Genomic DNA, 13,148 nt, shown 5'->3' with positions numbered 1-13,148 from the left:
CCAGAAAAATAACAAAAATACTTTTAAAATTAATAGCTTAACACATTCTATAATAGCTTTCCCACCTTTTTTGGCCATTTGGTTTTTTGATTGGTTATTCATATACAATATTTTATATTATCTATTGAGATAGTAGAAAATTATTTTTTCTCTAGCATATTTGTTGAAATTTGTTTTTTATTATTGATATTTTAAAAATGTTTACTTCTGCTTCATAACTCATTGGTAGTGTCATACTCGTTTTTGGATTGTTATATTTGGGAGAATCTTTATCAAGATGCAGTTGTTTGCTGGCAACTTAATGTTACAATGCCTGATGAATCTGGGCAATGGACCATAGCAATAAATTAACTATACAAGGGAGTGACTGTGAAACATATATATTCTTCTGAATCCAAACTAAAATACATTTGGTTTGATTTCCCCTTAGTTGCAGCTCCAAAATTCCCATGGCTTCCTTCTTAATATTTGCAAAATTAGTCCTCAGTGTGAAGAGAGTTAAGACTGATACTAGCCTTCCTTAAACCCCTCCCAAGCCCATATGACTAACTGCTGCTGCTGCTGGTGCTAAGTCTCTTCAGTCGTGTCTGACTCTGTGCGACCCCACAGACAGCAGCCCACCAGGCTCCCCCATCCCTGGGATTCTCCAGACAGGAACACTGGAGTGGGTTGCCATTTCCTTCTCCAATGCATGAAAGTGAAAAGTGAAAAGTGAAAGTGAAGTCGCTGAGTCATGTCCGACTCTTAGCGACCCCATGGACTGCAGCCCACCAGGCTCCTCCATTCATGGGATTTTCCAGGCAAGAGTACTGGAGTGGGGTGCCACCGCCTTCACCCCATATGACTAAACTTGTACACTATTTTCTCTGCTTAGCACCTTACTTCCTCATGAGGGCTGAAGCCCAGTTCATTTGGTTGCGGTATTCATTTCAGTTCAGTTCAGTTGCTCAGTCGTGTTCGACTCTTTGGGACTCCATGAACTGCAGCACGTCAGGCCTCCCTGTCCATCACCAATTCCCGGAGTTTACTCAAACTCATGCCCATTGAGTCAGTGATGCCATCCAACCATCTCATCCTCTGGTGTCCCCTTCTCCTGCCCTCAGTCTTTCCCAGCATCAGGGTCTTTTCCAATGAGTCAGCTCTTCACATCAGGTGGCCAAAGTATTGGAGTTTCAGCGTCAATATCAGTCCTTCCAATGAACACCCAGGACTGATCTCCTTTAGGATGGACTGGTTGGATCCCCTTGCAGTCCAAGGGACTCTCAAGAGTCTTCTCCAAAACCACAGTTCAAAAGCATCAATTCTTCCACATTCAGATTTCCTTATTGTCCAACTCTTACATCCATACATGACTACTGGGAAAACCATAGCCTTGACTAGACAGACCTTTGTTGGCAAAGTAATGTCTTTGCTTTTTAATATGCTGTCTAAGTTGGTCATAACTTTCCTTCCAAGGAGTGTCTTTTAATTTCATGGCTGCAATCACCATCTGCAGTGATTTTGGAGCCCAGAAAATAAAGTCAGCCACTGTTTCCCCATCTATTTGCCATGAAATAATGGGACCAGATGCCATGATCTTCGTTTTCTGAATGTTGAGCTTGAAGCCAACTTTTTCACTCTCCACTTTCACTTTCAACAAGAGGCTCTTTAGTTCCTCTTCACTTTCTGCCATAAGGGTGGTGTCATCTGCATATCTGAGGTTATTGATATTTTTCCTGGCAATCTTGATTCCAGCTTGTGCTTCTTCCAGCCCAGTGTTTCTCATGATGTACTCTGCATAGAAGTTAAATAAGCAGGGTGACAATATACAGACTTGATGTACTCCTTTTCCTATTTGGAACCAGTCTGTTGTTCCATGTCCAGTTCTAACTGTTGCTTTCTGACGTGCATACAGGTTTCTCAAGAGGCAGGTCAGGTGGTCTGGCATTCCCATCTCTTTCAGAATTTTCCAGTTTATTGTGATCCACACAATCAAAGGCTTTGGCATAGTCAATAAAGCAGAAATAGATGTTTTTCTGGAACTCTCTTGCTTTTTCCATGATCCAGCGGATGTTGGCATTTTGATCTCTGGTTTCTCTGCCTTTTCTAAAATGAGCTTGAACATCTGGAGGTTCATGGTTCATTTTGAGCATTAGTTTACTAGCATGTGAGATGAGTGCAATTGTGTGGTAGTTTGAGCATTCTTTGGCATTGCCTTTCTTTGGGATTGGAATGAAAACCTATCTTTTCCAGTATTTATTTCATTTAGCTACTGCATCCTAACAAAACACTCAATACTTCAATACTGAGTGGTTTAAAAAAACCATTTAATTGCTCACAATTCGGTGGGTTGTAAGGGACGTCAGAGTTCATTGAGTACAGGTCATATCCTCTCTATGTGGTGTTAGCTGGGTCACTCAGGTGGCTACATTCACTGGGAGCTCACCTGGGGGGCTGGAATATCTAAGATAGTTTTATTTGCATGGCACCTAGGCTAAGAGTGACCAGACTGGCCAAGGGCTGGTTAGATCTCTCTCTCTGTCTCCTGAAAATGTTTCATCATCACTTAATATCCTAATCTTTCTTCTTTCCTTGTTAGTTGGAGCCTAGGACAGCCATAACAAAAGGTGCCAGGTCTCTAGAGTAGCAGGATGCAAACTGGCACTGAATTCCTGCTGCCACATTCTGTTAGTCAAGGCAAGTCACAGGTGAGCCCAAATTCTGCATAGGAGAAGCAGCATGCATATTCGTGACCACCTTTGCAAACACTTTTTTTTTTTCATACTCTATTCTCTTGCCACAGCTCATGTGTTTCTTAGGTGTAAAATATACTCATATCTCTCTTAAGACCTGCTAAAGTCTTATCGAACTATTTCCTATGTTCAAAGTCCAATATATTGGGATCTGTATTAAGTCCTAATATGGATCTTTCCACAAGGAATGAGACTATGTGAAAAGTGAGAGGCTATTTGGAATAGAAACTATGGACCCAGGTTGACTCTCAGCACCAAAGTCTCAGGTGTGTGAGTGTGGCCATCTTGCATCCTTCAGTGCTAGCTGAGCATTCTCAGCTGATATCATGTATACGTGATAGAAAAGAGCCACCCTGACTGATTCCTGCTTGAATTTTTGACTGACAGAATCTTGAGAAGTAAAACTGATTTTTTAAACCTCTGTATTTTTAGATGCTTTATTATGCATCAATAGCTCACTGAAAGAATAATCCATCTAGACTTGATCTTCATTTATTTTTTGTTTCTTCTACCATCCTGGATTTTGGCTTAGATTCACATTCTGACTTTGAGTAGGATCTGAAATTGAATTTCCATTCCCCTGTCCTATCCTTCTATAGCTTGTTAGCCTCCAATTCCTTATTCTTTGTATAAGTCAATGTGACCAAAATCTCCGATGTCTCATACTCAAGTCCTTCTCTATGATAAGAAGGATAGAACAAGTCATTGGATTTTTTGATTAGGAGCTCATTTAAATATAAACTTCAGGACATCAATTTCATGACAAATAAGGGAACAAGAGCCAGGCGTAGGAGCTAAGGATTGGTGAGAAAATAAAGGCAGCCTGTGTAAATTTTATAGTTTGAGAACAAAGGGAATATGAGATAGCTTAAGGGAGAAAGAGTGAGTCTAAAAGAGAAAAAAACTAATATGAATTATATAAATAAAATGTATACATTTGTATATTTATGCCTGTATACCTTTACCTGGATGCAGAGATTTGATGATTTGAAGTGGTTCTGAGAAGATTTAGGAAATGTGACTCTAAGATGTCCAAAAAAGCCATAAAATTACCAAGAATGATGACTGAGGAGCGAGTGAAGAGCCAAGTTATAAGTTAAGTACAAGTTCCTCCTGAAAATGATTGAAACTAACCATCCATATAGTATACTAAAATCAGATTAAGAAAATCACATCAAATTTAGTGGAAAATAATTGTGATTTGGCAGCTTCTCTATGTTCAAATAAGATTATGCTGAAGTCAGAAAATCAAGAGAAGAGGAAAAAGATGAAAAATTTCATAGGAGACTGTTAGGCAAAGCTGGTATATAAAGTGGCTGTGAGTTTATATTTGCTGATATCACTGCTCTAACAAGCACCTTAGTTGGATATTTCCAAGCATTATCATCTGGCAGAAATCAAAAGTAAATGTGCCCAAACTTACCACCACATACTCTAAAAGAGAAGGGATTTAAAGACAGTTACATATTCAGTATCTCCAAATTTGAAGGAAACACCTGCTACACTGAGTTGCATCTAGAAATATTGTACAAAAAATAGATTTTTTTCATGAACATTAAACATGGCTTCATGGGATGGAAATCTGTAATATTATACATATCCACTTTTCTGTCTCAATGACAAATTGTTTTCTGAATAACACACTGTACTATCATCATTCTGCATATACTAGTAACAAGAAAGAAATTCAAGAGACAGAAAATCCAAGTTGCTACAAAATGGTGACATGAAGGGCTGACCCATCAGTATAAAAATGGCAGCAACAGCTTTATCATGAAAGGCAATCTGAAGGTGGAAAGTTAATGTATATGATAATTCTACCAAATAGTTTGTCATTACCTAGTCCAGGCTGCCAATTTTCTGTTTCTAATAACACTTTTCTTCCTCCCTCTTCCATCCATATAGTTTAAGTTTTGTTCCATCAACACCCCATTTCTAGGTACCAGTTTCTGTATTCTTTATGGTAATGCTGCATAACGAACAACCTATAGGTACTTATTATTCATATTACATGTTTGCTTTTGGTCAGCTGTGGCTCTGTGCCTCCTGGCTACCAGTAGACTGAAGATTAACTCTATGCATCTTCTTAGTTTGGAAATTTGTCTGAAAGGTCCTCCTCTATCTGCACATGCTGGTCTTTCATGGCAGAAAATGGGAGTAGAAAGGCATGCTGAATCAAGCAATCACACTTAAAGCTTCAACTCAGAACTGGTACACTGCTACTTCCGTTTACATCCCATCGATGAAAGTATGTCAATATCACACGGTCATCCTCAAAATCAAGTGGATGGGGAGAACCACTCCTTTCATAGGATATGCCTCACAAGATGATAGGTGGGGATGTAATTCTCCATTACAAGGAGGGAGCAAGGACTTGGAAACACTTATCCAATCTACCACAGTATCTTCTGTCATTTCAAAGTATTTCCTTAGTGCAGAGAGACTTTAATTTACTCATTTATGAATTCAACAAATACTGACTGAGCACTAATTGTATGCTTGTTGTAAGTGCTTGGGTATTGTATTTTCTCTCTTATGTTGTAGTCAATGCTTAGAAAACAGAATATTAGAATCTATGCTTTCGGGGTTTTTGTCTATCCAGATATTAGTTTTAGTGGTAATTTTCTCCTCATTGTTGGACTGCTCTTTTTTTTAAAATGACTTCACCACTGGCTCAGCAATGTTGTTTATGAACATTAAGAAGTAGAAGCTGTGTCAGATTGTAAATACATGGGTTTACATGTGTGAATTCTCTAAGATACTTCCAGATGACATTTTATAAAAATGCTAAGTATAAATTGGGAGATGAAATAATGCCCACCTAGTGAAAACATTTGCTTTTGGCAACAACACACAAGAAAGGAAAGGAAGAAGGAATAAAAGAAAGAAAAGACACCCTCTGTAAAGGCAGGGACCCAGTATGTAGAGAAGATAGGAATCTATGGACTTGACTGTCCATGTCCTTCCTGAGCCATACATACATTTGTTACTTCATAATTTATTCAATAATTAATTATTCAGCTCCTGCTATGTGTCATGTTTTGCTATAGGTGCTAGGAATACAGCAGCATACAAACAGACAAATATTCTTGATTTCCTGGAGCTGACATTTTAGTGGGAGAGATGATAAATTAATCATTAAGTAAAAAAATAGGATGTCAGATGATGCAGCAATTAGGAAATTAAATAATGTCACAGTTAAAATGGGCAATATGAGAAGAGTTTAATAAAGGTAAATAATTAACAATATGATTAATTGATAACTCAGTAAAGAGTTTAATAAATGTTATTAATTAACTTCATAAAGCAGGTTTAAAAGGATAAGAGACACACTGTGCTCTGGAGCTAGCAACAGCAGGGAGCTCCAAACAGCCTGAGGCCTAAAAGATGGATGAAGAGATGAAGTCATTAGCACCCAGAGTGGGAAGCTGAATGGAGGGGACCACCTGGCAGAAGGGGAGGTCTTTGTATAGGGAGGCAGCTGAACCATGGGACTTGGCAGAAATGGAGCTAGGAGAATAAATCTCTAATCCTCTCTCATCCTCTCTCAAACTTCCTTCTACTGCCTCCCTTTGGTCAAACCCAAAAGGGAGCCACAGGACAAGTGAGCCTGCTGATCGAGTCCATCAGGTTGGCCTCCCTGAACACAAAGCAGGGCAGAGAAGTTTGGAGAATGGATGTGGGCATGGCCTGAAGGACATCTGGGGCAGACAAGGATACATTCTGTGAAGAAACTTACAAAGCAGGAAAGGGGAAACAGGAGAAAACAGATAAGGGGGTTGGAATTTTTAAATACGATGATCAGAAGAGGTCTCAACAAGATTGTGGCATTAAAGCAAGGATTCTGAGGAGTTAGGGGAGTGAGACATGTGGGAATGTGAAGGAAGTGTATTCAGGCCAGGGGAAAGCAGATGCAAAGTCTCAGAGGCAAAGCTAGAACGGAGCCCCCACGTAGCTAGAATGGAGCCCAACTGCAACAGCTTTTGAGGGGATGAAAGCAGTAGGTGAACTGCCCAGGTGGAGCAGCGTCACCAGTCCTTCCCTGCATTCTGGACTCTGAGAGGGCGTCTCACGTGCTGCTTTGCTGGGAGACCCTGGAGGAGCTGCCGAGGGTGTGTTTGTGGGTGGTTGTTGGTGGTGGGGGTTCATCTTTTGAGCCACAACCCTGAAGTAAAGACCCTCTGTTCTTTCCCTTTGTCTGTCTTTTCAATTCTTCTTGGTAAATGGAGGCAGACTAAGGATTCTGTACTCTTTTTTACAAAAGCAATCCTTCTGAATTTTGTTCTCAATTCCTAATCAGTCTCTTTTTGGGTGCATTTTTATTAATTTATTTTTAATTTATGTATAGTTGATTTATAATGCTCTACAGCAAAGTGACTCAAATATGCATATATATATTCTTTTCCATTATGGTTTATCCCAGGACATTGAATATAGTTATCCATCCATTCTATATGTAATTGTTTGCATCTGCAAATCCTAAAGTCCCTCATCCTAAGTGAAATGAGTCATAAAGAGAAAGCCAACTCCCTGTTTTTAAAATTGAAGTATAGTTGATTTACAATGTGTGCCAATCTCTGCTGTACAGCAAATTGACTCAGTTATACACGAACAGACATTTTTAATATTCTTTTCCACTATAGTTTATCACAGGATATTGAATATAGTTAATTCCCTGTGCTATGCAGTAGGATCTTGTTATTTATCCATTCTGTATGTAATAGTTTACATCTGATTATCCCAGGTCCCAGTCCTTCCGTCCCCACACCCTTTCTCCTTGGCAACACAAGTCTGTTCACTATGTGAATTTGCTTCTGTTTTGTAATTAGGTTCATTTCTGTCATGTTTTAGATTCAATATATAAGTGATATCACATGGTATTTGTCTCTCTTTCTGACTTATTTCACTTAGTATGAAAATATCTAGTTGCATCTATGTTGCTGCAAATGCATTATTTTGTGCTTTTTTATGGCTGAGTAGTATTCCAACTACCTATTTTATAGGAAACTACTATGAACCTTAATTCAAAGTTTTGAAATTTAAACCCAATCCCAATCCTCCTGAAGATGTATGTGAGGGAAGGGGGAAGCCATAGTAAGAATTTCCATCTCTGCTGCCCATGGGGTGTACATCACACTTTTCAGAAACACAAGGGAAAACTGGACTGGAAGATGTAATTTTTAAATTAAGTTTTCTATGGGAATATGAAAGAAAAGGGAATGAAATTGCAAGGGGAAAAAAGTAATTTTGGACTATTGAGACTGCCTTTAGAGAAAATAAAGTCATTTCATTCATCTGCTTTATCTGCTTAAATCATGTGGATCAGATAAAGTTTTAGGTACAAAAGGTGAAAATGCTTGTCAGAAGCTTTCATAAGTATGAATATCTATTAGAAAGTGACAACTTGCTTATGACTGTGTTTAGATTTTTAAGAGGATTTGAGGTTATCACAACTCCAGGGGGCCTGACAGAGACTTTGTTATTAGTCCTTTATCAGCAGAAGTAAAAATGTATAGAAAAATTACTTTATGAATTACAAAGAATGTTCCAATAAATAACATGTTAGGATAAGATCTGCTGAAAGCAAAGCTACAAAGTTAGATTTTTTGTAGTGATTCTTTTAAGACAACTATTAATCTGGTTTTTACCTGTCTTGAATTTCTGATTTTTATTCTTTTAGAATGTAGTTGAAGTAATGGAATGTTAATTTACTCTCAGAAATGCAAAGTTCGCCTATAAATTTGGTTTTCTTTTGAATCCATGAGTAAACCATGAGTGAAAGGAACATTACCACTTTGATCTCTGTTCATGAAAGAAATATTGAGTTTTAGAAAGAGAAATTGAAGCAGGCTTCCAGAAAATGTACCTGGATCTGCCACTTCCTTGGATTTCGTAACAACAAAGATGAATATTTCACTCACAGTTAAAAGAAAAAGCTTTCAGAGTTGCACTTGCTGTTTTTCCAATAATATCTTTCCCAGAAGAATATAAACAAATGTAAAATCTCTGTGTCATATGAAGTGAAATATTGTTATTAAAATGTCTCAACTGTCTGAATGTCCAATGCACATTAAAAGTTGTCATTAGGGAACCGGTATACTTAGTTACATAATCAATAGAGCACATACCTTTCCCGAAGTCTCTCAGTTATTCCTTTCTCATCCAGAACAATTCAATGATGACAGGTAAGTAGAGGGCACATTCCTTTTCACTGAACTTTCATGTCAATTAAGACGGCTGAAAAGATGCTCTGTCTGAAAATCAATATGAAGAGTATGTTATTGCCTGGAAAACTGACACATGCTTTTTGGGCATTTAGAATTCTCAATTTTGTTTTTTGGTATAGATAGATAATATCTGATATTTGAAGGCAGAGGAGGTTTATAGTTCTGCTTGCCACCCCAACCCTTCTACTGGGTAATATGTTACAACCAGATCCTATACTGCAATACTAACAAGTATTTATTAGCGGACTGGCACAAAACAGTCAACCTGTTCTGGAAGTTAGATGAAGTCCTAGCTATTGGTTTCTTTGTTTCAAAAGCACTGTGCAAGAAAGCAACTGACAGTGACAATATTCTGGTGTCAGGACACATTGTCCTGATGTGAGAGGACAGAAATCAACCAGGGTGATGAATAAATAAACTGTTTTTGTGTTAGGCCATTAGATTTTGGTTTGCTTGTCATACTTTAGTGTACCCTGACTAATACACCACTTTACATATACAAGGGACAGTGTTTCTTCATTTAATGGAGTGGGAAGTGAAGCTTTAGAGCTTTATGAATTGCATACATAAATAAATGGGCCAAGTATGAAGGGATGTGTGTATACATGTATAATGAATATTATTATGTGTCTCTCAAATCATATACACACTTGTTTTCCCTTTGGAGTGGTATGGTTCATGGATGACACGGTGAAACTGTTCCAGAAGATATATGTGACATCTGTAGTCAATTTCAGAAATACTTGGGAGAATTAAAAAGTCTAAGTCCTATAATAGTTTCTGATTCTCTTTTTGCCATATAATCTTCAGTTCATCCCTGTGGAGCAAGAAAGTACTCTTAATTAAATACGAATAAACATTTTACTACTCAAAATATTTTGCTTATCCTATACCATTCCATTAAACCACTTTCACTGTCATTAAAATTGAAAAATTAAAATAGACTAGATGGAAGAATAGAAAAGGTACAAACAATAATGGAAAAATCTAAGGCTTTGTGAGCCATATTTAAACAGACGGTGCTACTTTTATATCTATAAAATCCTTTCAATAGCATTTTAGTTTAAGAAGATGCTTAAGCTATAATCCTGATATTTCTTAGTGACATAATGGATTTGATCAAAATCCATTAAGATGGTGTTGCAGTAGTTAATAAGAAATAATCAGAGAAGAAGAAGACGGCATCAGAGAATGAGATTTCTGGAGGCATCACCTATACAATGGACATGAGCTTGGGCAAACTTCAGGAGATGGTGAGGGACAGGGAGGCCTGGCATGCTGTAGTCCATGGGGTAGCAGAGTTGGACATGACTGGGCGATTGAACAACAACAACAATCAGAGAAGTAGATACACTGGCGAATCCAGATTAGGTGGAAGTTCCCCTTTGTTCTTTGTATTTAAATATTTTATAACTGACTTTGATTGCAATTGCTGCTGCTGCTGCTGCGTCGCTTCAGTCGTGTCCGACTCTGTGTGACCCCATAGACGGCAGCCCACCAGGCTCCCCCATCCCTGGGATTCTCCAGGCAAGAACAATGGAGTGGGTTGCCATTTCCTTCTCCAATGCATGAAAGTGAAAAGTGAAAGGGAAGTTGCTCAGTCGTGTTCGACTCTTCGCGACCCCATGGACTGCAGCCTACCAGGCTCCTCCATCCATGGGATTTTCCAGGCAAGAGTACTGGAGTGGGTTGCCATTGCCTTCTCCGGATTGTAATTAGGGATAAGATTGTAATTAGGGATATTCAAAGTACAAAGATGCACTTTGTGGATCTTACCCATTTATGTTGGCGAATGTAGGAGGCAGTTTCTGACCTGACCCTTAAGAATCCTGCTTCCTGGGAATCAAGTTCTTTGAGTGTGGACTGGACCTAGTGACTTGTTTCTAACAGAACAGAGAGACAGTGATGGGCCATCACCTCCACGATTAGATGGCAAAAGACTCTGACTTCCATCTTTCTTACCCTGTCTTGCTCCCTTACTTGCTGGCTCTGATGGGAGTCAGATGTTATGAGCTGCCATATGGAGATACACTTTTGGTGGACGTGGAGTTGAGGGAGGCCTCTGATCAATAACACGAGTGAGCTTGGAAGGAGATCCTTTCCCAGTTGAGTCTTTAAATGATAGCAGTTCAGCTAACAACCTGGCTAAGACTGTGAGTCCCAGGGCCCAGCTAAGGTGAGTCAAAATTCTTGACTCATAGAAACTGCGGCTTACTAAATGTTAATTGATTTAAGCTGAACATTTTGGGGGTAATTTGTTAAGTAGTAATATGTAACAAATACAGTGGTCAAAAATGTGGAGGGAAAGATGCAGGCTATTAAGCTAATAAAACCATATGTAGGCAAACGAAGGCTAGGATATTAAATGTAAATGAAAAATATTTTCTATAGACTGTTTTTATATAGATCAGTTATGCTTTAAAGAGTATGTGGTGACTCTGAGGAGCATGATAAAGCAGTGTATAACTTGATGGCTTTAATTCAGAAAGAAGTCTATATCAGGAAACAAGCAAGCACATGACATGAATTTATATTGCTTATTTGTTTTGCAATACTTTGACTGTAAGTGATATTTTCTAGGCCAAGTCAAAAAAGTCTAAATCCATAATCTTTTATGTCCATGAGGGTAAATTCTAAAAACAGATATTAATGACCATATGATTAAAATAAACTCAATAAAAATATTAGGCTTTATCATCCTTTCATAAGAAAGTAATACATGGATGGAGGAATATTTCACTTAACCATTAATCTATTGCTTTTTGATAGCAGCAACACAGCATTTGGACAGAATGACTCAGAGATGCAGATGGCATCACTGACTCTATGGACATGAGTTTGAGCAAGCTCTGGGAGTTGGTGATGGACAGGGAAGCCTGATATGCTTCAGTCTTTGGGGTCACAAAGAGTCAGACACAACTGAGTGACTGAACTGAACTGATCTCATTCTCCAGAGGTCTAATTCTTCTCACAGTGTAACTCTGATGGTTACTAATTTAAGACCATGCCTACTATATTACTTTGCACAGCTAGTGGGTATTTTTATGAATGAATAACATTTATGTGGGCTTCCCAGATGGCTCAGTGGGTAAAGAATCTGCTTTCAATGCAGGAAATGCAGGCAGATGCGAGTTTGATCCCCAGGTTGGGAAGATCACCTGGAGGAGCACATGGCAACCCATTCCAGTATTCTTGCCTGGAGAATGCCCTGGACATTCTCCTGGACTACATTCTCCTGTAGCCCACCAGTAGCCTGGTGGGCTACAGTCCATAGAGTCACAAAGAGTCAGACACAGCTGAACATTTATGTAAAGTTATATCGTAATACGATTCTGACTTATTTGGCCCATTAAACTCCTCAACCCTATTCATAAAATTTAATCAATGACTGATTAATGTACTCAATTGTGTATGATCATTATGACACAAATAATTGAACAGTTTGTGCCATTTAACAATTGATTTTAGGAAACTGTGAGTAATAAGCAGGATAAGACAGTTAATGGGATTAGTATCTCAATCACTATATTGTTGGCCATTCGAGGTGTTCTAGCCTTGCTGAGATGTGGATTTCATTCCATCAAATTTTCTGAAAAAATCCCAGATCTTGGCTGCATAAGATTTCCCATGGAAATACAGCTATCAGGATCCAGACACCTTGACTCTCCCTTAGTTCTTTTTACTTGGTATTTCCTGTGGTGCCTGACCTGAAAGATCTGTGGATAGTAACAATTTACTTTAGTCAATGACCCAACGTTTGCCAATAGGAACCTTGTATTTCCCAAACATGCTAGATATAAGACTTGTACTATATTTCAATTGGAGGAAAGGGGAAAACAAAAGTAGCATATTCTTGGCAGCATGCGACTATCATGACATTGCTGAGCCCACTTTTCATCTATATGCCAGGGCAAAATACAGCATTCTCCGAGAAGATGCATCCACTTTGTGCCCTCACTGGTATTATCACTGGAGATCTAGATCCCGGATGAAATGGTGAACTTGTCACAAAGCCTGCACTTCATGTGACTTACAAACCTGGCACATCTCTGCCTGTGTCTGAGAGTAAAGAGTTTGATGAGGTTATCAGGAGGATGCTATTAGCACTTATAGGAAATGAAAGCTGCTGCTGCTGCTGCTAAGTCTCTTCAGTCGTGTCCAACTCTGTGTGACCCCATAGACGGCAGCC

The 13,148-nt window shown here is 38.7% G+C and overlaps 1 long non-coding RNA gene across 2 annotated transcripts in view; it reads left to right on the top strand.

The window, feature by feature from the left end:
* LOC129650693 (uncharacterized) overlaps positions 1-13,148 on the top strand; it is a 76,502-nt gene that overhangs the window by 45,902 nt on the left and 17,452 nt on the right. Inside the window, exon 3 of one of the 2 annotated variants that reach the window (XR_008713936.1) lies at positions 2,579-2,687. The exons of the other annotated variant lie outside the window; for it this stretch is intronic. This is a non-coding gene — a long non-coding RNA (uncharacterized LOC129650693). The remainder of the gene's footprint in view (positions 1-2,578; positions 2,688-13,148) is intronic. 2 annotated transcript variants of the gene reach the window in all.

The sequence above is a fragment of the Bubalus kerabau genome, chromosome 1 (genome assembly GCF_029407905.1).
Source record: "Bubalus kerabau isolate K-KA32 ecotype Philippines breed swamp buffalo chromosome 1, PCC_UOA_SB_1v2, whole genome shotgun sequence".
NCBI classification, from domain to species: Eukaryota; Metazoa; Chordata; class Mammalia; order Artiodactyla; family Bovidae; genus Bubalus; species Bubalus kerabau.
The sequence above is the reverse complement of the archived record's forward strand: the minus strand, read 5'-3'. Positions and strand labels throughout refer to the sequence as shown.